The sequence below is a fragment of the Hemicordylus capensis genome, chromosome 1 (genome assembly GCF_027244095.1).
Source record: "Hemicordylus capensis ecotype Gifberg chromosome 1, rHemCap1.1.pri, whole genome shotgun sequence".
NCBI lineage: Eukaryota > Metazoa > Chordata > Lepidosauria > Squamata > Cordylidae > Hemicordylus > Hemicordylus capensis.
Genome location: NC_069657.1, coordinates 91,575,995 through 91,599,301, shown reverse-complemented (window position 1 = coordinate 91,599,301; position 23,307 = coordinate 91,575,995). Strand labels below are relative to the sequence as shown.

At 41.9% G+C, this 23,307-nt stretch overlaps 1 protein-coding gene across 7 annotated transcripts in view; it reads right to left on the bottom strand.

Moving 5' to 3' along the window:
* LRRC4C (leucine rich repeat containing 4C) overlaps positions 1 to 23,307 on the bottom strand; it is a 1,145,515-nt gene that overhangs the window by 174,264 nt on the left and 947,944 nt on the right. For 2 of the 7 annotated variants that reach the window (XM_053256515.1, XM_053256539.1), the window contains 2 exons: positions 23,128 to 23,206; positions 22,657 to 22,925 (listed from right to left, as the gene is read on the bottom strand). The exons of the other annotated variants lie outside the window; for them this stretch is intronic. The gene's annotated coding sequence lies outside the window, so the exon portion shown is untranslated. The remainder of the gene's footprint in view (positions 1 to 22,656; positions 22,926 to 23,127; positions 23,207 to 23,307) is intronic. 7 annotated transcript variants of the gene reach the window in all.

Below are 23,307 nucleotides of genomic sequence, written 5' to 3'. Positions count from 1 at the left end.
TGAAGAGCACCTCAACACCATAGGGGCCACAGAAATCACCATCAGCCAATTACAAAAAGCAGCTTTACTGGGAACAGCCTATATTCTGCGACGATATCTATGACAACAACAACAACAACATCGACAATAAAATACAGCCATCCCAGGTCCTTGGGAACGACTCGATGTCTGGATAAAACAACCAGTCAATAACACCTGTCTGACTGTGTAAACAATAATAATAATCTTCAGTTTGTGTGAATTTACATAACACGAAATGAATACATCAGGAGAATTAGAAAAATCCTACAGTCCAAACTCAATGGCAGGAACACCATACAAGCCATAAACACCTGGGCTATACCTGTTATCAGATACACTGCAGGAATAATAGACTGGACCTAGGCAGAGCTAGAGACACTAGATCGTAAGACCAGGAAAATAATGACCATCATTCATGCTCTGCACCCCTGCAATGATGTAGATAGGCAGCTCAGGTGGAAGAGGAATGCTGCAAGTCCATCAAACAGTAGAGGAGGAGAAAAGAGGCCCTGCCTTGAAGAATATATAAAGGACAGTGAAGAAGATGCGCTTCAAATGGTCAATAACGAGAAACTATTCAACACCAATGAAAAAAAGCAGGCCTACAAGAAAGAACAAGTCAAGAACAGAGCAGAAAAATGGAAAAATAAGCCACTGCATGGTCAGTATTTGCACAATATAACTGGAAAGTCAAACATCACCAAGACCTGGCAATGGCTTAAGAACGGCAAACTGAAGAAAGAAACTGAGGGTTTAATATTGGCTGCACAAGAATAGGCACTAAGAACAAATGCAATAAGAGCAAAAGTCGAAAAATCCACAACAAACAGCAAGTGCCGCCTTTGTAAAGAAACAGTTAAAACAGTGGACCACCTAATCAGCTGTTGTAAAAAGATCGCACAGACTGACTACAAACAAAGGCATGACAAGATAGCAGGGATGATACACTGGAACATCTGCAAAAAATACAAGCTACCTCTAGCCAAAGATTGGTGGGACCATAAAATTGAAAAAGTGGTAGAAAATGAAGATGCAAATATATTATGGGGCTTCCGACTACAAACAGATAAGCATCTGCCACACAGTACACCAGATATAACTGTAGCCAAGAAGAAAGAAAAACATGTTAAAATAATCGACATAGCAATACCAGGGGATAGCAGAATAGAAGAAAAAGAAATAGAAAAAATCACCAAATACAAAGATCTACAAATTGAAATTGAAAGGCTGTGGCAGAAGAAGACCAAAATAATCCCAGTAATAATTGGCGCCCTAGGTGCAATTCCAAAACACCTTGAAGAGCACCTCAACACCATAAAGGCCACAGAAATAACCATCAGCCAATTACAAAAAGCAACTTTACTGGGAACAGCCTATATTCTGCGATGATATCCATAATAACAAGAACAATATTGATAATAAAATTCAGCCATCCCAGGTCCTTGAGAAGGACTCGATGTCTCGATACAACAAACCAGTCAATAACACCTTTCTGAATGTGTAAACAAGAAATAATAATAATAATCTCAGTTTGTGTGAATTTACATAACATGTACACACCAGCATTTGCTCACTGTTCGTATTGTTTGTTATACTTCCCAAGCACCTGAGTTAAAGCCCCTTAGATGACATTCGAACCATAAGCCATCAATAGATAACCCAGACCTTGAGTCTCTAATTCAGGCTGTGGTGTGTTTTTTTTTCTTTCCTGCATAAAAATGTCATATGTATATCCACCTTCTCATATGGGACACCATAAGGGCTCTAAGCAAGCAAGCATCTCTTTGAAGACACCTAGTAGAGCACCCATGTGACCAGACTGACACCTAAAACATGAATGAAGTCAAAAACAGGATTCTGAAAGCAAGCCAACAGCAGTATGCAGCAGAATAAGTGTTAGGATGCACATTACAATTTCTCTCTCTCTCTTTACCAAACCAATTGACTTCTGACATCCTCCTATAAACAGGCTACAGCGTCATCATATGATTTTTGATTAATATCCTAATCAAAAATCATGTAACCTATGATTTTTGCTATGATTTTGTGGCACAGAGGCTTATGTATTACAATACTTACTGTAGTTACTAACCCATGTGGGGTTAGTAGTAGGACCAAATGCTTTGAAATACTCACAGCACTATTGTGCTTCTGCATGATGGACAGAGTTGATCCAAGAGTCCTTAGGATATGGTGCTACAAGACACTCATAGACACTTAAATGTAACCTAACCACCTGATCAATAATGAAAGGATTTTTAAGTTTATAATTTTGGCTTTGTTGCATCCATGGATATTAATGGTCAAAACGGAAAAGCAACCACACAAAGAAACTGAAATTCTTCATTTTGTGTAAGAGAAGCCAATGTGCAACTTGTTTTTCAGCACTATGAATCATGGGATGAATTTCAACCCCAAGTGTGTAAATGTAGCATGAGCATGCAAACCACAGCACTCATAGCTATGCCTTTCGAGAACCCTCTTACCTGCACTTGCTACACAATGAGGCTAGGAAGCCCAGCCTGAGTTGGGCTGCATGTAAGAACTGCTGGGATCATCCCAATCCTGATGGGGCAGCAACACATAGAGGCGGATCCCACAATCAGTGGGAGCTGCCTGGGGAGGGTTTGCCGGGAGAGTGGGCTTTACCTCCCTGGGCATCAGCTGAGAAGCATGGGAGGTGTACAGTTTACATGTCCCTGCTTCTCAGCTGATGTATGGGGACGTTTAAAGAAGCAGAGCAAGAGGTGAGAGTGGATGGAGCAGCCTGCACTTATCAAACTGTTTCTTTAAATATCCTCGCACATCAGTTGAGAAGCAGAGAGAGTGGCTATTTAAACTGTATACTAATTTAGTTGGGGGGGGGGTAGAAAATCATGAATAACTGAAACTATTCAGTGATAACTAATTTGTTATACAGGGAGCTGGCTCGTGAATGGATGAAACCACTATTTGAGGGCCACCTCTGTGTCATAAAATTTGTTATTAATGTGCTTGCAAAAGGGAAGTAAAAGAACAGTTTGACAATTTTAAGATTTCAGCTTCAAACAATATTCATTTAATTGAATAATGTCCATATATGGTAAATTTGAATCTGAAAAAGATATCCTGCTTCTCTTGGGCATGATGTTATTTTTAAATTACTGATCTGATTACTGAGTGTTAATCTGTTGGGAAAAACAACAGTTAAAATCTGCTGTATTTTCAATTCAGAATTTTTAAAAAACCCACAAAAAATGAAAATAAACTTTCCACCAAGCATATTCCAATGTAAAAAGTAGTGCATTCCATTTTGGGGGCAGAATTGCTTATGCAAAATTTGGTACCTGAAGGTCAGGAACTACAATTTTATTTCACAAAAACAAATCAATGAAGAAATTCTTCAAAATATATAGTTGACCAGTAGCTGAGGCCTGTTATTGACTGAGCAAAGTCATTTTTGCCTAGATTGCACTTATATTTAATTTCTTGAACTTTCCTATATGTGCTAGGGCTTTTTTTAATTAATGTGCTTGCAACAGAGTAAGAACAGTTTGTAATTTATAGGATTTCAACTTCAAACATTATTAATTTTACTGCATATGTAAATTTAAAATCATAATAAATATGAATCTGTGAAAGGTCTGCTTTTCTTGGGCATTATGTTATTTTGGAATTATTGATATGATTACTAAGTGTTAAAAATCTGTTGAGAACAATAACAATTAAGATAGGATTAAATTCAGAATTCAAAATTTTTTACAAAAACCAAAAATCTTTCCCAAGCATATTGTAGTGTTAAAAGTAGAGCATTCAGCTAATTAATTATAAGTGGCAGGAGTGTTCATGCAAATGTTGGAATCTGTAGGTAATCTGGTAGTATAAAATTCATTTTAAAAATGTTCATCATACATATTCCAGCATAAAAAGGAGTGAATTTAGCTAATTTAAGTGGCAAGATTGTGCATCTAAAATTTGGTGTCTGTAGGTAGCTGGGAAGTATGATATTCAGAATTTCTTCTCAAAAAAATACAATTTTAAAAAACCCACCTAGCATATTCTGGTATTAAAAGTAGTGCATTCAGTGAATTTCAATGACAGGATTGTGTATGCAAAATTTGGTATCTGTAGGTCATCAGAAAGTATGACTTTATTTTGCACAAATTCTTCAAAATATATACTGTACTTACCCAAATACAAGGTGACTCTTAATTTGATTTAAGAACCCCTTAAAAAAACAACACAGAGGTTAAATATAGGTTATACCCTAATTTACCCAAAAGGAAGAGGGCACTGAATTTAAGATGAACCCCTGATTTCTAACATGAAACAACTTGGGGCAAAACTAGTCTTGGATTCAGGTAAACACAGTAATATATTCCAGTGTGAGACAAAGGATTGGGTTGACAATCTAGACCATCTGATGATAATGTACAGCTACCAGTTTTGAGATATTCAAATTGATTCGGGGAAATTCAAATGATTCAAACCCGAAATGAATTGCCCTTAGAATAAAGTGCCTTATTCAAGGCCTTAAAGTGCCTTATTCAAGTTTGAATTGAATTGACCCTAATTCAAACATGAGTTTATTTGAGTGATTCAAGTGCAATTCTGGTGGGCTTTCCCCCCTTGCTGATTGGTTTTCTCACACTAGCTTCTGATTGACTTGAGATCGCCTTGCTTCTTGGTTGGCTTGCAATCATAGAAATCAAATGTTGTCATGGGCAACTATGCCTCCATTGGCTGGGGGGAGAGGGAGGGAGAGGGACAAAAAGGAGGAAATTTCAAAATGTCTTCAAAGGGCCTGAGGTGAGGAGGCAGAAAGAACCCTTAGTGTGCCCTTGAATAGGATACACCAGGAAAGGAGTAAGGAGGGAATCAAGGAAGGTATGGTTTTGTGGGGTTTTTTTTCTGAACACTGAATATAATATGCTGTGCTACTGCTGGTGTATTATTAACTATCTGGTTTTGCTGGATCTCAGATTGACAAAGGCAGAATTTTGGTGCCTATAGGCCTTCCTTGAGTTGTGGTTTGGTCTGTTTGTGAGATGGTGTTGTGGTGAGAAAAGGACAGTGGCAGCTCAGGAGTGTGTTTGTGTGTAATGTTTCTTGGTGACTGCTGTGATGGGCATGACTGGCCTAGAGATTAATTTGTGCTTTACTCACTGCTCTGGTCTATTCTGCATTGCAAGGGGTACTCACTCGATCAAAATGTAACTGAAGACATTTTAGTTGAGCTTATGGCTATGTTTTCTGGCTTCTAAGAGTTTTTCTCTGGCAGTTGTTGCAATCTTGAAGTAAAGAGTCATAATTATGAGTGAGAGAGCAACTTGTGCCAGTGATGTTACTGCAGCGCAGGCACTGTGGCTGACAGTGGATTCTGACAATGGATTCTGGATCAGTGATTTTTTTTTGTGTGGCCATCTTTGGACTGTGTGTTTGGCAAAATGTGGTGTTTAGTGTTGGAAGGTACTGTGTGCTTCTGTTCTGCAGTGTTTTTCAAGGCAGGGTTGCAGAATTTGTGCACTCCGCTTGTTTTAGCCACAGGGAACAATGGTAAACTCAAAACACTCAATTGTTCCCACTCAATTGTGTCCACTTTGGACACCAAAGTGGGCTGGGTGGTACAGTGTGATGTACTCATAGGGTACTACCTATCACCCAACCCACAAATAAAATGGGCAAATGGGCAATTAAAACTAAATTATAACCTTTCCCCAAAACCTCCATAGCATCCTATGAGTTTTTTTGGGGAAAGGTTACAAATGTGTTAAAAACTGCCCACTTGTATGGTGTTTTGTGTTTCCCCATTGTTCCCTATAGCCAAATCACTTGAATCACTCAAATTGATTTGAGTTGATTCGTCAAAACAGCTGGCAATGACTGCTGTTTCAATGAATGAATTTGATTATTTTGTGATTCAATTCAAGCTTGAATTTAATCACAAAATCCAATTCATACACACTTCTATGAAAGAACAACAGGTGACCATTGGCATTATTTTTCAACATGATGGATGTTGCTGCCATTGCCAGTTTTATTGTCTGATTGCTCATCATTCTGGACTGAGAACAATGGTTTGCAAGTATGAGACAGTTCTTGTCCTTTTCTACTCTGGAAGAATAATTCAAAGACTCTTGAATGCCCAGCAAATGAACCAGCAGACAAAAACAGCAAGTATTGTGTTAGCCTATCATTCTCCAAGCACTAAAAAATGTGACACAGCACCAAAAACTGGATGTTTTCCCCTGCCCTTTCATCAAGGAAAACTGACAGGAAAACAAATGGAAGATTAGATGATTGTGGGAGGCTGGTTTGTAGACTGCACCTGATCAGCTATTAGACTGCAATCATTGCCTTTATGTCAGTCACATTGTTATCCCTTCAGCTGATATGCTGAGCACTGAGATACTGTGGTTTTGATCAGACCATTTCAGTTGGTCTCAAATGTTCTCAGTGAGTTGTGTGGTTGCACAGAGTGCCATTCTTGGGGTAGGGGGTTGTCACAACTTTACCTCCCTGAAGCAAAACATACAATTATTGTAAATTTTAGTTCCATGGTTTGGAATAGTTGGAGGGCATCTAATTTAATTTAGAGGAGGAACTAAAAAAATTAAAATTCAATAAAATTCAGGGGAGTGCAAGGAAGATGACCATAAGCCTAGAAAACAAGTCCTCGGAAGAAAGGTTGAAAGAACTTAGTATACTTAGCCTAAAGAAGAGAATACTGGGGGAAAGAGGATAGCATTCTTCATATATCTGAAGGACTGTCATATAGAAGAAGGTAAAAATTTGTTCTTGTTCTCTGCTGCTCCAGAGGGCAGATCTAATGGGCTTAAGTCACAGTGTAGATTTCAAATGGACATTGGGGGGAACTTATTAATAGTAGGAGCAGCTCCACAATGGAATAAATTACATGGAGGGGAATGACTCTCCTTCACTGGAAGTCTTCAAGCAGAGGTTAGTCATCCATCTGCTAGGGGATGCTCTAGGTGTAGTTTTCCTGCACTGAGCAGTGGGTTGGACTAGGGCTACAAAGCCCTCCAACTATGATTCTAAAATAATCCAAGGCTACTAGTTTAAATCCTCACAAGAATTTATATCCTCATTCTTTGAATGTCTGCAAACTTTAATCGGCCATAAGCTCATTTTGAACAGCAGGGGACAGAGTATCATATAATTGTGCTGTGCTCCTCTACTGTAGAACCAGATAATGGCTACTTTTGGGAGGGGCTGCTTAAAATTCAGAACAGCTCTTTGTAGCTGCTTATATTTTCCTAAAATCTATTCTGTTGGTCTTCAAAAATACTCCAAATCTAGAAAACCAAAGGATTGAAAACATATTATATTGGTTTTCAAAAAATAGTGGGTAGGTGCTAGTGGCAAATTTACAATCATCAACAATGTGTCACAGCTCTAAAACATTCTAATATTTGTATGTTACCTTTCTCTTAGGACCTCGGGACAATGTTCTCAGGACACTCCATCACCCTGTGAGGTAGGTTAGTCTGAGAATAGGCTTGCCCAAAGGCAACCACTTACACTGCTTAGAAAGCAAAGGTACTGGTGGCTATAGCTTGTTGATAATAAAAAGACTGCAGATTTTATATCAACTATATATTCTTATACACACATGCTGATATGTAGATTTTCCATGCTACTGTATTTTATACAATGGATCTTAAATATTGCTTCTTAAATTGTAGCATCTTAAGTATTACATAGAAAATTGCTGATGAAGAAATACGTACACACACAAAAATGTCTTTCTGAGACTCAGTTTCCTAACTTGCCTCTGGCTTCTAATAACCTGAACTGTTGCAAGGACAAAGATGAAGATATTCTGATTAACAGTTCAGAATTCTGTAGAACAACTTGGGACCTGTACATTTCACCTTTCATTTGGAATTCTTGTTATTCTTAATCACACCATCTACCTGCCCCCTCAGGCTTCATAATAATGCAGTGATAAGACATTCCCCGCCTTTCTTCTTGTCATCATTCTAACTCTGTATATCTCAAAGAGATAAACCATCCTTTGCTTATGTCCTCATAGGATATCTATATATTATCTGTTTAAAAGTTCAGATGCTATTTCTGGCAGTCAGGCAGAAGGATTGCTAAGCAGTTTGCCCTTTATTTTGAGAAGGGTACATTCAGAACACCAGATGTGTTGTTCTCTTTGGTATAAGGAAAATGGGAAGTTAATCAGCAATTCAGAAACAGACTAGAAAAGGATTATACAGGCACATTAGTGACTGTACAGTTAAGGTAAGTGTAAAAACTACTTTCCACCATAAGCCTTGAACACTATATTGGTCATAAAACAAACTGTTAATACTAGGGATGAGCTTGAACTAGCATACCATTGGACTTGGCTGACTCGAGGGCTCTCCCCTGGTTTTACCTTGAGCCTAACCAGACCCAGTTGGGCTTGAATTTCAGCCACACGGGATGCTGCAGGGACGCCGCAGCTTCCTGTCCGGAGATTCTAATTTTTTAAAAAAATATATTTTTAGAAACTCACAAACTCCGGAGGGTGCTGCTGTGGCCACAGGGGGTTCTCTGGTGGTTCCCCCTCCCCCATTGGCCTCCCCCCAGTCTCCAATCAGCCTGGTTTGGGCCATTTTAGTCCATTTTTGGCCCGTTCTGGGCTTCTTCGTGCTGGTGGCAGCCATTTTGGAAGCCACCATACATGCATGTGATGAATGCAGATGGCCAGTACACATGCACAGCAGCCTCCAAAATGGCCACTAGCAGCAGAAAGAGGCTCAGAACAGGCCCAAAATTGACTTAAATGGCCCATATGGCATTGATTGGAGACTGGGGGGGGGAGGCCAGCAGGGGAGGAGGAACTGCCAGAGGAACCCCCCCCCTCCGCCGGGCGGCCATATCGTCGCCCCCCAGAGGTGGTGAGTTTCTTTTTTTAAAAAATCGTTAGAACCCCCGGACCAGTTTGAATTTGAGACGAACAGGTGGTCTGTTGGGGGTGGGGGAAGCAAAACTGAACATGACCAGTTCCTTTCAAGTCCGGTTTGGACTTGAACCGAACTGGGCATACCAGTTCAATGCACACCCCTATACTGTGCTGTCTGCCTGAATTTTAGCATGGGACAACTAGGTGACATGTGCCATAACTTTTCCAAACTTTATGCAGATCTGTTGGAAAAGATCCAAGATACAAAAGTATGAAAATTGACTTCTTATAAACTGATTTCACTTGTGACCTGAATTCAGCCAAAGGTACCTTTGCCCCCTTGACTTTTAAAATATGTGGTGAATATTAGGTCCGCATGAATTATTATTTTTTCTTTTGAAAAGAAACAAAGTCTGCCAAGTATTACTCAAGCTATTCGCCTTTTAAGTCCCCAATGCAACAGAGTAACCATGTCAAATCACCTGACTGATTCTCCCCAGTAGCAACCTTTGCTCTCTGCAAGGATGGTAACCAACCACCTACCTTTCTCCATAGCTGTATGGACCAGCTGAGCTACTATAATAAGCTGACCTGTGTGCCTAACTTGACCTTCAGAGACCGCTGGATTGATGAGCCTCATGTGTGCCTTCAACAGTTGCCTAATACTACAGTTCTTCAAATGTTTACTCCAGAGGCAAGAGGAATAATGGAAAGAACCCTGTAAAAATGGAGGGAATACTAGGAAAACCTTTTAAAATCTAGAGGTAGAGGAAAGGCATAATGAAACAATCCTGTACAAAAAAGAATGGGAGAAATAATGGGAAGATCATATTAAAGTTGTAAGAAGGGGAAGATAATGGAAAGATCCTTGTTCAGAATGAGATGGGGACAAATGATGGAAAGATCCTTTCAAAAAATGGGGAGAGAATTATAGAAGAAACCCCTGTTAAAATGAAGGGAAGACTAAACCTTCTCTCCTGTCCTGCATATGCATTCTGACATAATTCACAGCATTCTTCAAGGGATGAGAACTGTTAGTAGATTTGAAAAAAAGGAATCCCAAGAAACCACACACACCCCCAACCATTCTGTAGACAGTATAGCAAGAAAGAGTATCAATTAAGTGGGAACCTATGGTTTACAGGAGAGAAATGTACTCTGTGTATGCTCAGAAGCTATGCCCTCTGTTGACAGCTTTTACAATAAAAACTGTTTTTGTTTTTGTACTGACACTAGTAGTGGTAGCTGGTTTGTACCTTGTCCCCCAAAGGGTCTAATGAGGAGAAATGCACTCTGTGTAAGCTCATAGGAACATAGGAAACTGCCATATACTGAGTCAGACCATTGGTCTATCTAGCTCAGTATTGTCTTCACAGACTGGCAGCAGCTTCTCCAAGGTTACAGGCAGGAATCTCTCTCAGCCCTATCTTGGAGAAGCCAGGGAGGGAACTTGAAACCTTATGCTCTTCCTAGAGCGGCTTCATCCCCTGAGGGGAATATCTTGCAGTGCTCAAACATCAAGTCTCCCACTCAGATGCAACCAGGGCAGAACCTGCTTAACTATGGGGACAAGTCATGCTTGCCACAAGACCAGCTCTCCTCCAAGCTCAGAGGCTGTGGCCTCAGTTAACAGCTTTTAAAATAAACTACCTTGTAGACAGGTAAAGAAAGAGACAGATACCAGTTAAATGTTCTTCACCACAACACAAGTTATTCAACAACATAAGCTTAGCACCTTAAAACCAGTGTGCAGAAGATACCTATAATTGGTAATGCATGTTGGCATTGATAGATATCTCCAGCACACCTGGCACTAGTGCTCTGAACCCAACTAATATATTTTGAATTGCTAATCTATTTCCCTTCTGACAAAATAATATATGAAGTAAATTTTTGGTGTGAATGATGAAGGAAGTATGTTGATTCTTCGATGAACAGCATTGTGGAACTGCTGTAGAAACTGATGAACTAATACTGAAAGAGTGCCTTTACCCACCCCCACCCACCCCAAATCTATGTGTCATATTTCCCTTTTAATTTACCCTGAGCACCCATTTGCAGACTTTTGAGAACAGAACAGAGAACACTGCAGAATGAATGTAACATATGGTTTGTCCCTAACATTTGATATTGAGGTATATTGCCTATGGAGGTGCATTTAGATAACTTGGCTAATCGCTATTGATGTTGCATGAATTATTCTAAAAGATTGGTCTCTGTTTTCTAATAGATTAGTGTAATTCTTCAGTTATTGTTTAATTCTGACAAACAACTTCCTGCTAAACCTGTATTAAGCTGCAGAACACAATCCTGTGCATGTTTAACAAGCTAATAACAAGTGAATTGGCTTAAACATCCTAAAGTGTTATAAAATTATAGAGCTAAAATATTAATGCACACGTACACAAACAACATAATTTAGTGTCTTTTTTATGAATAGGAAATTAAAATATCAATAAAGAAAAGGAAAAGATTTGCTAGGGAAGGTGGACCTTGAACTTCTGTCCTGATCTTGACTGTAGTACATGTAATTTTAAGTAAGTACTGTTTCTTGTATAGATGCATTAGGCAGAAATTAATCAGATGGATCTCTGTCAAGTGATGCATCTCAATCAAGCTGCATCTATTAATTTTCTGTCTCAATGCATCTCTCCCCAGTTCAATGCTGAGCTGAAAGAACAAGGCAAAATGCGGGTGCATGGAGCCCAATTTGCAACACTAGCAGAAAATATGACTGTGTAAAGTTTCTACTGCTTATATGGTGTGATCATTAAGATAAAATTTGAAATTTACATGCTTTTAAAAGCAACAATTAAAAGATACCCCTTAACACACACCTTAACCCAGATTTTTTTTAAAAGATCAATTCAACACTATTATTCCTAGATTAAATTCTTTTTGCATTTTTCTCCCTTCCTCTTCTCCTTTCTTTTTATAAGGACTACTGAGCACAGCAATTTTTCTGACTTTTTTTGTGCCTATGATTTTGCATGCACTGAATGGATCCAGCTGAAGAATATCAGACAGTTCAAATATTCAGGGCAGAAAATGTGGTGTAGTCCTGCTAGATGTCTACTTGCTTAGAATATAAACAGGGGCATAACTATAATAGGGCAAGGGGAGACAGTTGTCTGGGGGCCCACTGCCTTGGTCCCCCCCGAGGCAAGTCACATGACTGGCTCCCTGAGCTGCGCACCCGCCCGGGCTTCCTTCAGTTGTATTCATCCTCCAAAACTGATGTGAGTGTTAAGACCTGGAGCATCAGAACAGCATGTCTTTCTCTAGTACAATTAAATGACTTGCATCGTCCAAAATTTACAAAACCTTTAAAAAAATAATTTAGGGTGATGTTCTAATGTGGCACGTAGGAGATAGATAGATAGATAGATAGATAGATAGATAGATAGATAGATAGATAGATATAACTTTTACTATGCTTTTTGTTACCGCTATTCAGCCTCATTTAAGTTTTCTTTACTTAATGAGCTGAGCTTCATTGAAGGGTGGCATTTTAAAATCTTGTCTCTGGGCCCACTACAACCTTGCTACACCCCTGAATGTGAATGAATATTTTAATGGACTACTCAGATTAAAAATATATATAACTACACATGGACAGCTAGTACATGAGAGTTCCAGCTCAACCTTCTCTGTAGCGTGCTAGCTTTTCACTTTCCCTCAACATGACCTGGCTGGTGATCTTGATACAGTATGATTCACATGATCAATGGTTAGCTTGAATCAGAAACATGATACAAAGTCTGCTGAGATCACACACTTCTTCTTTACTTGCTTTATCTGCTCATGTGTCAACATTTCTTTGCTCACGTGTCTTTGCTGATTTGTCAACAACATGGTTTGTTCGCTCCTGTTGTGAGAAGCTAGGAACTGTGACTTTTTGGAGAATAGTGATGATAGACTAGTTGGCCTTTTAATCCTTTCGGATTTTGGATCCCTTAATGATTTTGGTGGACCCAGTTCACTATACTTGTACTATTGTGGTTGGCCATCCTTTGTAATGTTTCTGATATTAAAGAGTGTGTCCCTAGGCTTTTGAGACTCCTTGGATCTCAGGAGTCTCCCCTTTATTCTTTGCTTCACTTGTCTGTGGTACTTTCAAAGAAATCTCCAGAGATGGCTGCCAAATGATTAAAATGCATGGCACAAGTCCAGTATCTGCGTACAGTGTACACATGTACAGATCTGTATGCACATGAAATTATTCACATATTATTGTCAACACACATATTGTAACATGCTTCCCATCTGTACTTTGAATTTGAGGGACCTTGTACTCAGGTTTACTTTTAAAATGAATGCATGTGCAATCTACATGCCACAAAGACCAGGAGAGCTGTTCTGGTGGTAGCAAGCATGAATTATCCCCTTTGCTAAGCAGGATCTTTATTTGCATATGAATGGTAGACTAAATGTGAGTACTGTAAGATATTCCCCTTAGGGTATGAGGCTGCTCTGGGAAGAGCACATGCAAGTTCCCTCCCTGGCATCTCCAAGTTAGAGCTGAGGGAAACTTCTGCCTCCAACCTGCAAATGCAGCTGCCAGTCTGTATAGATAGACCATACTGAGCTAGATGGACAAAATGGTCTGACTTGGTATAAGGCAGCTTCTTATGTTCCTATTCATATAAAAATGTATTTCAGTGTACCGAAATCTGTATGCAGATAAGTATGTCTGAAAAGTCTATACTATTAAGCACTTGTGTTCTTACCAACATAGTCTTTGGCAAGGGTGAGTGCTTTCATGCTCTGTATGCTGGCTTCCCTGAGGTATCTACAGTAGATGGCCAGTGTGGATGCTGATCTAGATGAGCCTCTATTCTCATCCAAAAGGGCTCTTTTTTTAAAAAAAATTGTACAACACTACAATTGTTGCCAATTTGTTCAATACCGTACAGCTAAGCACATGCAGAACATATTTGAAGGTAGCAATTGACCCATTTAATGGGAATTAAAGAGGCTCTCTTGAGCAACAGATTAGCAAGATCACAGAATGGGTCCTTATCAGTTTTCAAAAACCACAGATTTCAAATAAAATCTTGAATGCTGTGGGCATTTGGTTTATTCCCAACAGAAACGAGATGGTTTAATTGATGGTTTAACTGAACAGTATCAGAGTGTTAAGCTGAACAGGCTTATTTCATAATTAATTTTGAACTAAGCACAATGAAATCCAACACGGTTGGAAATAAATTACATTTTAACTATATTTCTGTTCAAATCTATGTTCTTTCTGTGCAATGTGAAGGCATTTCTTAGAAATATACATAATTTTTATCTCAAAATGACCCTTTAAGAGACTCCTTATTTCTTCTGTACAAGAAGAACCCACTTCACATTTTCAGAAGACATGAACAGTAAAGTGTTTTGTTGCTTCTACCAATCACATTTCAAGCAATGTCATTTTCCATAAGGCAGGTACTTTTCATTACTTTTCCTGTTGTTCAAGGGCCCTTTCTTCAAAGAATACTGTTTTGCATTCTCCATAGAGAAATACATGCATCCAGGCATTCCATTCTTTATGCAGCATTAAAGGTTCACAACTCAACTTTTTAAACTATATTTCTTTTCACACTTCAATCACTCTCATAAGTGTTCTAAAAACTGAAAGCATTTATTAGGATTAAGTTAAATAAAGTTTAATTGTTTATTATTAATTGTTATTAATTATTATTAATTATTATTATTCCTGGCCTGATGCTGCTGCTGCTGCTGCTATTAACATTCATTTCCCTCCCACTATTTTATAAGTAAGGCTCTCACTATTTTATAAGTAAGGCTATTTAATTCATTTCTTTCTTATTTAAATAGTAATATATCCCCACTCCTCAAAATACTGACCAACATCGGCAAGTGCTGCAACACTGGGGCTATTCGCACAACCTACCCTGTGGGGAGAGGCTTTGCAAACCTTGCCGTCCCCCCAGATGAGCATACTGTGCGCTTGGTGGAATTGAGCTCCACACTCCCACGATCCGCAGAGCAAGGCGGCTCACTCTGAAGCTAGGACTCATTTCCCCAGCTTCTGGGTATCTCACAGTGCACCGCATGCCGAGCAGTACACTGTCTCTGGGCACCTGTCAACACAAGGTGCAAGTAGCATCTCGTGTTGACAGCATGACATGTGATCCTGGGAGCCGGGGGAAGGACGTGTTTGTCCTCCTATGCTCGGCTGGGCTTCGCTGCTGAGTTTTGTGCGGTTGCACCACCGGGATCCCTTCCCACTTAAGCTGACTGGGATTTCAGAAAAGATTTGCTTGCTTGCTTATCAATCATAATTTCAAACTACCTGATATGTACATCTCTACTGCGTGATCCTCAGAACATATTTTCTCAGGAGGCACAGTTGGGGTTAGAGGAAAGGGGAGATTGACTAAAATCACCCCTCCCCTAGTATAGGGATGTGCAATCAAGCAGGGCCAGTTCAGCTTGACCTTGAGGCGAAGCCTTCCAGCTGGCTTGGAGCCATTTTGGGTGTTCTACGAGGGAATTTTTTAAAGACTCACTGGTGCATCCATGTCAACGGCCATGAGGGGTATCTGTCATCTCCCCCTCCCGCATCAGCATTCTCCTGCTCTAAAAAGGGCCAGATCAGCCAATTTCCTTCTTCCTGTGGTGGTGGCTATTTGGGAGGCTGCTGTGCATGCCCAATGGGCCTCTGCATGGCCTGGGTCATGACCCGACCATGCCAAGGCCTATTGGGCATGTGCGGTGGCCTCCAAAATGGCTGCTGCCACTGAAGAAAGGGCCAGAAGGGCCCAAAAATGAACTGATCCAGCTGTTTTTAGAGCGGGAGAAGGCCAGGGGGAGGGGGAGATGGCAGAGACACCCCACACACACACACACACAGGCAATGCCACCAACCTGGACACAGCGGTGAGTCTAAAAAATGTATTTCCCCTTAGAACCCCTGAACTGGCTTGAATTTGAGCCGAGCCAGTGGTTTGTTTGGGAGGCACAAAACAGAACATGCCCAGTTCAGTTCAAGTCTGGTCCAGGCTCAAACAGAACCAGGCAAACTGGTTGTGTGCACACCCCATACTCCAGAACACCCTGCACACTGTCCCTTCCCTGCATAAATGCTTAATTCATGTGGATGTTGGTTGCTGCCTTTTTTCCACATTGGAGAACTGACAGCATCAGCAACACTCTGAGAACATTGTGATGAATTAACCATGACAGCCTAGAGGTGTTCATTCTTTGGATGCCCCCCCCCCCGAACTGCGGTTCAGGTCTGAAAATATGGGATCTATCACTGTGCCTGCATGTACAGATAAAGGATATAGCCATGACTGAGAAACGTATGCTATCAGCTATATGTGCGCAGCATTTTTTCCCTGTCCTTTCATAATAAATTTTATACTGCATTACAAGTGACTTTTTGAAAGTGAATTTTAACATGTCACAGTGTGATGTACAGGCTTGCATGCACATAAATATGCTGGTTGGGATGCAGCATTAGGTCTTCCAAACCATAGTAAAGAAAGCCCATGTCTGTAAATTCAACCAAACTGCATTTGTTCATCAGAGGTAAGGGGGAGAAGCATGTGTGATAACAAATAATGCAAAGGCAACAAATGCAAAGAACAATCTAAACATAGTTTTTGTTTTATGACATCATAGTTAGAAAAGGCTGAAAATTCTTTCGAAGACAGTTATGAAAAAGTATATAAAGGGTGTCAGAAGATGAAAGCTGAAAGGGTACACGACGATGTACAGCATATTCTAGCAAAATCAAGAAGTCAAATGTAAACCATTTCTAAATATGCCAGATTTTTTTTTTAAAAAAGTATCACCCAATTTGTCCTACAGAAATCAGAAGAAGCAAGTGGAAGCAGATTTAACTTGAATATGAGGCAACATCTTCTATTGGAGCACTTCAGAAAGATAATAAGGTGCCTGCAGGGGTTGTAGAATATACAGTAGGGATGTGCACGGAACTGGTTGGTTCAGTTCGGTTCGCATCCGAACTGGACCCAAACTGGACAAGTTTGGTCCGGCACCCCCTCAAACCCACCCAGTCCGGTCAGAGGGTTAGAACATAAGAACATAAGAACAGCCCTGCTGGATCAGGCTCAAGGCCCATCTAGTCCAGCATCCTGTTTCGCACAGTGGCCCACCAGATGCCGCTGGAAGCCACAGGCAGGAGTTGAGGGCGTGCCCTCTCTCCTGCCATTGCTCCCCTGCAACTGGTACTCAGAGGCACACCCTTGAGGCTGGAGGTGGCCCACAGCCCTCTGACTAGTAGCCATTGATAGACCTCTCCTCCATGAAGTCATCCAAACCCCTCTTAAAGCCATCCAGGTTGTTGGCCGTTACCACATCCTGTGGCAGAGAGTTCCACAAGTGGATCACACATTGTGTGAAAAAGTAATTCCGTTTGTTGGTCCTAGACCTCCTGGCAATCAATTTCATGGAGTGACCCCTGGTTCTAGTGTTTTGTGAGAGGGAAAAGAATCTCTCTCTCTCCACTTTCTCCACGCCATGCATGATTTTATAGACCTCTATCATGTCTCCCCGCAGTCGTCTTTTTTCTAAACTAAAAAGCCCCAGGTGTTGTAGTCTTTCCTCGTAAGAAAGGTGCTCTAGGCCCCTGATCATCTTGGTTGCCCTCTTCTGTACCTTCTCCAGTTCAACAATGTCCTTTTTAAGATGTGGTGACCAGAATTGTACGCAGTACTCCAAGTGTGGTTGCACCATAGTTTTGTATAAGGGCATTATAATGTTAGCCGTTTTATTTTCAATCCCCTTCCTAATGATCCCTAGCATGGAATTTGCCTTTTTCACAGCTGCCGCACATTGAATAGACACTTTCAACGAGCTGTCCACCACGACCCTAAGATCCCTCTCCTGGTCCATCACCGACAGCTCAGATCCCATCAGCATATACTTGAAGTTGGGGTTTTTCGTCCCAATGTGCATCACTTTACACTTGCTAACATTGAACCGCATTTGTCATTTTGTCGCCCACTCCCCCAGTTTGGAGAGATCCTTTTGGAGCTGCTCACAATCCGTTTTGGATTTCACTACCCGAAAGAGTTTGGTATCATCTGCAAATTTGGCCACATCGCTGCTTACCTCTACTTCTAGATCATTTATGAATAAATTAAAAAGCACCGGTCCCAGTACAGATCCCTGGGGGACCCCACTTCTTAATTCCCTCCATTGTGAAAACTCTCCATTTATACCTACCCTCTGTTTCCTGTCTTTCAACCAGTTAGCAATCCACACATGTACTTGCCCCCTTATACCATGACTGCTAAGTTTCCTCAGGAGTCTTTGATGAGGAACTTTGTCAAAAGCTTTTTGGAAGTCCAGGTGGACTATGTCAACTGGATCACCTTGATCCACATACTTGTTGACACTCTCAAAGAAGTCCAAAAGTTTGGTGAGGCAAGATTTACCTTTGCGGAAGCCATGCTGGCTCACTCCCAGCAGGGCCTGTTCTTCTAGGTGCTTTACAATTTTATCCTTGAGGATGCTTTCCACCAATTTGCCTGGAACGGACGTTAGGCTAACCGGCCTGTAATTTCCCGGATCGCCCCTGGATCCCTTTTTGAAAATTGGTGTTACATTTGCTACTCTCCAGTCCTCTGGTACAGAGCCCGATTTCAGGGATAAGTTAAATATTTTAGCAAGGAGGTCGGCAATTTCACATTTGAGTTTTTGGAGGACTCTTGGATGGATGCCATCCGGCCCTGGTGATTTGTTAGCTTTCAGTTTTTCCAGACAGTTAAAACATCATCCCTTGTCACTTCTATCTGACTCAGCTCTCTAGCCTCCATCCCTAAAAAGCCTGGTTCAGGAACAGGTATATGCTCAGTATCCTCTGCCGTGAAGACAGATGCAAAGAACTCATTCAGCTTCTCTGCAACCTCCATATCCTCCTTAATAATCCCTTTCACTCCCTCATTGTCTAATGGCCCAAATGCCTCCCTGGCAGGTTTCCTGCTTCTGATGTACTTAAAGAAGTTTTTGTTATTCCCCTTGATACTTTCATGATTTATTATTATTATTATTATTATTTAAAAGCACTTACCCCCTCCAGGGGAGTTCTTTGAGGTGGTGGTGAGGTCCACAGAGGTTCCCCCTCCCCCTGCTGGCCTCCCTCATGTGCCTAATCATCCAGGCCATGCAGAGGCCCATTGCGCACGCACAGTGGCCTCCAAAAGGCCACGACCCCAAGGGCGAAGGCTGATTAGGTGCATGAAGGAGGCCAAAGTGGGAGGGGACCTCTGTGGACTCCCCACTGCCTCAAACAGATCACCTGAAGGGGATAAGTGCTTTAAAAAAAATTAATTGTGAAACCCCAGTGGGGTTCAGTCTGAAGTCGGACTGAACAGGGGGTAGTTCAGTTTGACCCTGAACGGTCGAACAGAATTGGTTCAACGTCATACAAGTCCAACGTTGAACCTGTTTATACTCCCCTAGTAGAATATTCGGATACTTCAGGCATAGCATAGATGACCTCAGGAGTCATCTAGTTGGTTACCCTCTAGCTATAGGATTCTAAAGAAATCTAGTACTAGTAGGCAATCATATCATCTTAATTCTAACAGGCAAGAAGGCTATTAATTGAAATTACACTTACAATATCAGTATAATTTACATTTTCTTTCATACTATATCATACGAAGATGTGGAACTATCATATGAAGATATGAAAAGGTTAATGGTGATGTGTGGAGATGCTACTGCATGAATCACATTTATAGAGTAGTTATAAATACATGAAATGTATTTACTGTGCCTCCCATGTGTCCTGCTGGCAACAGTAAGTTTAAAAGGTGAAGCAGAGTAGAAACAGGAGTAGCACCCAAGCAGTGCTCTCTCTAATTATTTCATCTGTGTGCAGAATGAGTTATATTCTGGGCAGCAGTTTCAAGGCAGTGTGTGCGCACATGCATTCAGAGTAGGACCTTCCTGATTCAACCTGAGTGGGATCTAAAATTAACTGAGCAGACATTAAAAAATGTGTGAGTGCGCGCGCGCGCGCGCACACACACACACACACACACACACACACACACCTTAGAGGGAACACTGCACCCAAGCCTCCCACTTCAGAAGGCAATATCCCAAACACATTGCAGTCAGTTGAAAGCTTAATGATGAGGTTGTCTATGATGTTTCACTCCACGGTAACAATCACAATGGAAAGCATTGATCTTCATTTGTTTGTGTGCACATTTGAGCAGAGGTCTGTAACTGTCTTAGCTAAAAGCCTCTGTATTTTAAAGGAAGGGTGAGAATTTGTTGCCAGGCAGAGAACACAGGAATGACCTACGGTTTGAGCAAGCACCAGTGAAAATCACTTGTATACTACACAGCTTTGTTTGCCAGGTGCTCTGGGCTAGCATCTTTTTATACAAATGCCCTAAAAGCATGGAGCTAAACAAACCAAGGTTAAACCAAGATTGTGAGTTTCTGAGGCGATTCTCATGATCACCAAAAAGTGGGCTAAGGAAGCCTAGCCCGCTTTCTGGTGACCGTGAGAACCACCCGCTCTCAAGCGGGTCACCCGCTTAAATAACCCGCCCCTAAGCCCAGATTAGTGGAGAGAGCACTCTGCTAACTCGGGCTCTATGATCGTGTGTTGCCGTGGTGTGGGTCCTCACGAGTAGACCAGGAGGTCCTCACGAGTTAGACCGGGAGGCTAAAAAGCAGCCTCCCAGCTTGGGGGTCTCTCCAGCATGCCCTGCGCACTTGTGCAGGGCATGCTAGAACTTCCGGGGGCCACGCGGCCCCCAATCCCCCCAGCTGGCTCCATAACAGAGCCAGCAGTCGTGTGGGTGGCCGGTTCGGCTGCCTGGAGCACACTGACTGCTTGTCTGTGGAGAGAGAGGGCTCTCTCCACAAAACCCATTTCAGCTTATCGTTGGAACCACCTCTATATGTCACTGTGGTAATAAAAAGTAAACCTCAAACCTCGGTATAGATTTTGGTTAGACTTCCTGAAATATACCATTGTTGGTAGAGTAGATACTAAGATACAGAAATAAACCACAGTTAGACAAAATAAAATTGTTCTGCATAGCATATTTATATGTATATTTTAAAATGCTAAGATCCGTTCCATTCTCTGGGTGGGAAAGCCCTGGACTTGGGGGGGGGGGGGGAATTGGTGTTGCTGCAACACAGCAAGCACAGAAAAGATTAATGCTCCATTTGTGTATGACATTTCTTTGCCTCAGATTCTATTTCTGTTAGTTCCTAGAGTGTAGACTCTGGGACAAACAAGAAGAGGTTACAACAGCACAGGCTCAGCACGCAGTCTTTGAGGCTGTTCTTACGACCAGCCTAACCCTGCCTGGGCTGCCCCAAGCAGTGTTAGGCTGGTCATGAGAAGTGGGGGGATCCTCACGGATCCCTCCGCTCCCCACTCGCCTAACCCCCTTAACAAACCTGGCTTTCAGCCAAGGGTAAGAGTGTTTGCACTCCCTTATCCTGGCTATCGGCTATTGCCCGATTCCTTGGACTGTGTGCAGCCTGAGGAGTCACAGAGATGGGCGTCTAGAGTGCCTGCCAGATGGGGGAATCCCCAATGCAAGGTTGTGCTGCGCATTGCATCGAGGGATGCCTGGAAGCTGGAACAAGAAGTTCTGGCCCCAGATCCCTCCAGACTGCTCCATGTTTCATGGAGCTCCAAGGAGCAGGACTGTCTCTGTGGACACGCGGGAAGCACAATGATGGAGGAAAGTTCAGTCACCGGGGGGCGGGGGGAGGCAGCCTTCCCCTCATGCCCTCCCAGCCTGCCCAGGACAATCGTGTGACCCACCCCAATGGCTACAAATCTGGAACAAAGGCTGGGAAATGTACACAAAGACATATCCTAGACAGAACAGGAAAATAAGAGTAACAGGCACATGGACCAGTAGACTCATTCAAGAAGCTGAATGATATATTAATGATCCCTAGTTTACCCTTCATTTTGCCCAACCCTTTCATCACATCCAGCTGTGCCTTCCCCAAATCCAGTTGGTTGATTACCAGTGATGGTGTGTCTATGCTCCTTCTACTATATGGCAGCAACAGTATTGGTTCACTATCACATTGAGTAACCAGGAGGAACAGTGAGGATAGGAACATAGGAAGATGCCATATACTGAGTCAGACCATAGGTCCATCTAGCTCAGTATTGTCTACACAGACTGGCAGCAGCTTCTCCAAAGTTGCAGGCAGGAGTCTCTCTCAGCCCTATCTTGGAGATGCCAGGGGGGGAAACTTGGAACCTAGATGCTCTTCCCAGAGTGGCTCCACCCCCTAAGGGGAATATCTTACAGTGCTCACACATCTAGTCTCCCATTTATATGAAACCAGTGCAGACCCTGCTTAGCTAAGGGGACAAGTCATGCTTGCTACCACAAGAGAGGATGGCACTGATTGAGTGCAACTCTTACACTTGCTGGTGTTCCAGTGGCCATAGGCAAGATTTTATATTTGCCCCCTTCCCACCAGTGTTCCCTCTAATGGGGATTCCCAGATGTTTTTGCCTACAACTCCCATAATCCCCAAGCAAAAGCCATTGCAGCTGGGGATTCTGGTAGTTGATGTCAACAACATCTGGGAATTTCTGTTAGAGGGAACACTGCCCCCACCACATAGACGAGAGAATTCTCTTATCTATTCATCACCACTGAACTCAGTTGAAACAATCACAGTTTTAATTGAATATCAGTTGTAGAATGCTGACAAAAGAATATCAAAATGGGGCTGCCAACCTCTGACAGCTGCATGACAGAAAGCAGGATAACAGGTCTGGCTTTCGGCATCCCATACTGGGCACTGCTGCACCTGTTATGATCCCTGTCTGCAATACATTTCTGAGAAGCATGGGAACCCAAGTAGTAAAGGATGGCAACTCCACACAGGAACAGCTGGTTTCCCATTATTCAGCAGCCACTGCCCCTGAAGGCTCATTTGTGGTCTTCATGGCACTGGTAGGGGGTACATTCTTGCCTCTGTGAATGCTGAATAGTTGTTTGGTTTCCTGAAGAGACAAAAGAGAAATGGGAATAGTAGTAACAGGCAAGAGAAGCAAATACAGGTCTTTTGAGGCTTAAAAAACAGCTACCGCCTAGGTTTTGCATGCCCCAGGCCAAGTCCCCATTCTGCCTTTGGCAGTACAACATATCAATAGATGGAGACTGTCCTGTTAGAAGTGACAGTGTAAACATTGAGACAATACTTACTCAATGTAGGGAGTTGCATTGGAACTCTCTCCAATTATCCACTAATTATTTGTTCTCCTGATGTGCCCTCAGCGTGAACCTACAAAGAAAAATAGATCATGATGTTTTTCCAGGAGTAGCACTTAGTGGATTGGGGTGCCTGGTGTTCTTCAACAATAGTAGCTGTGCTACCTGTGTGCA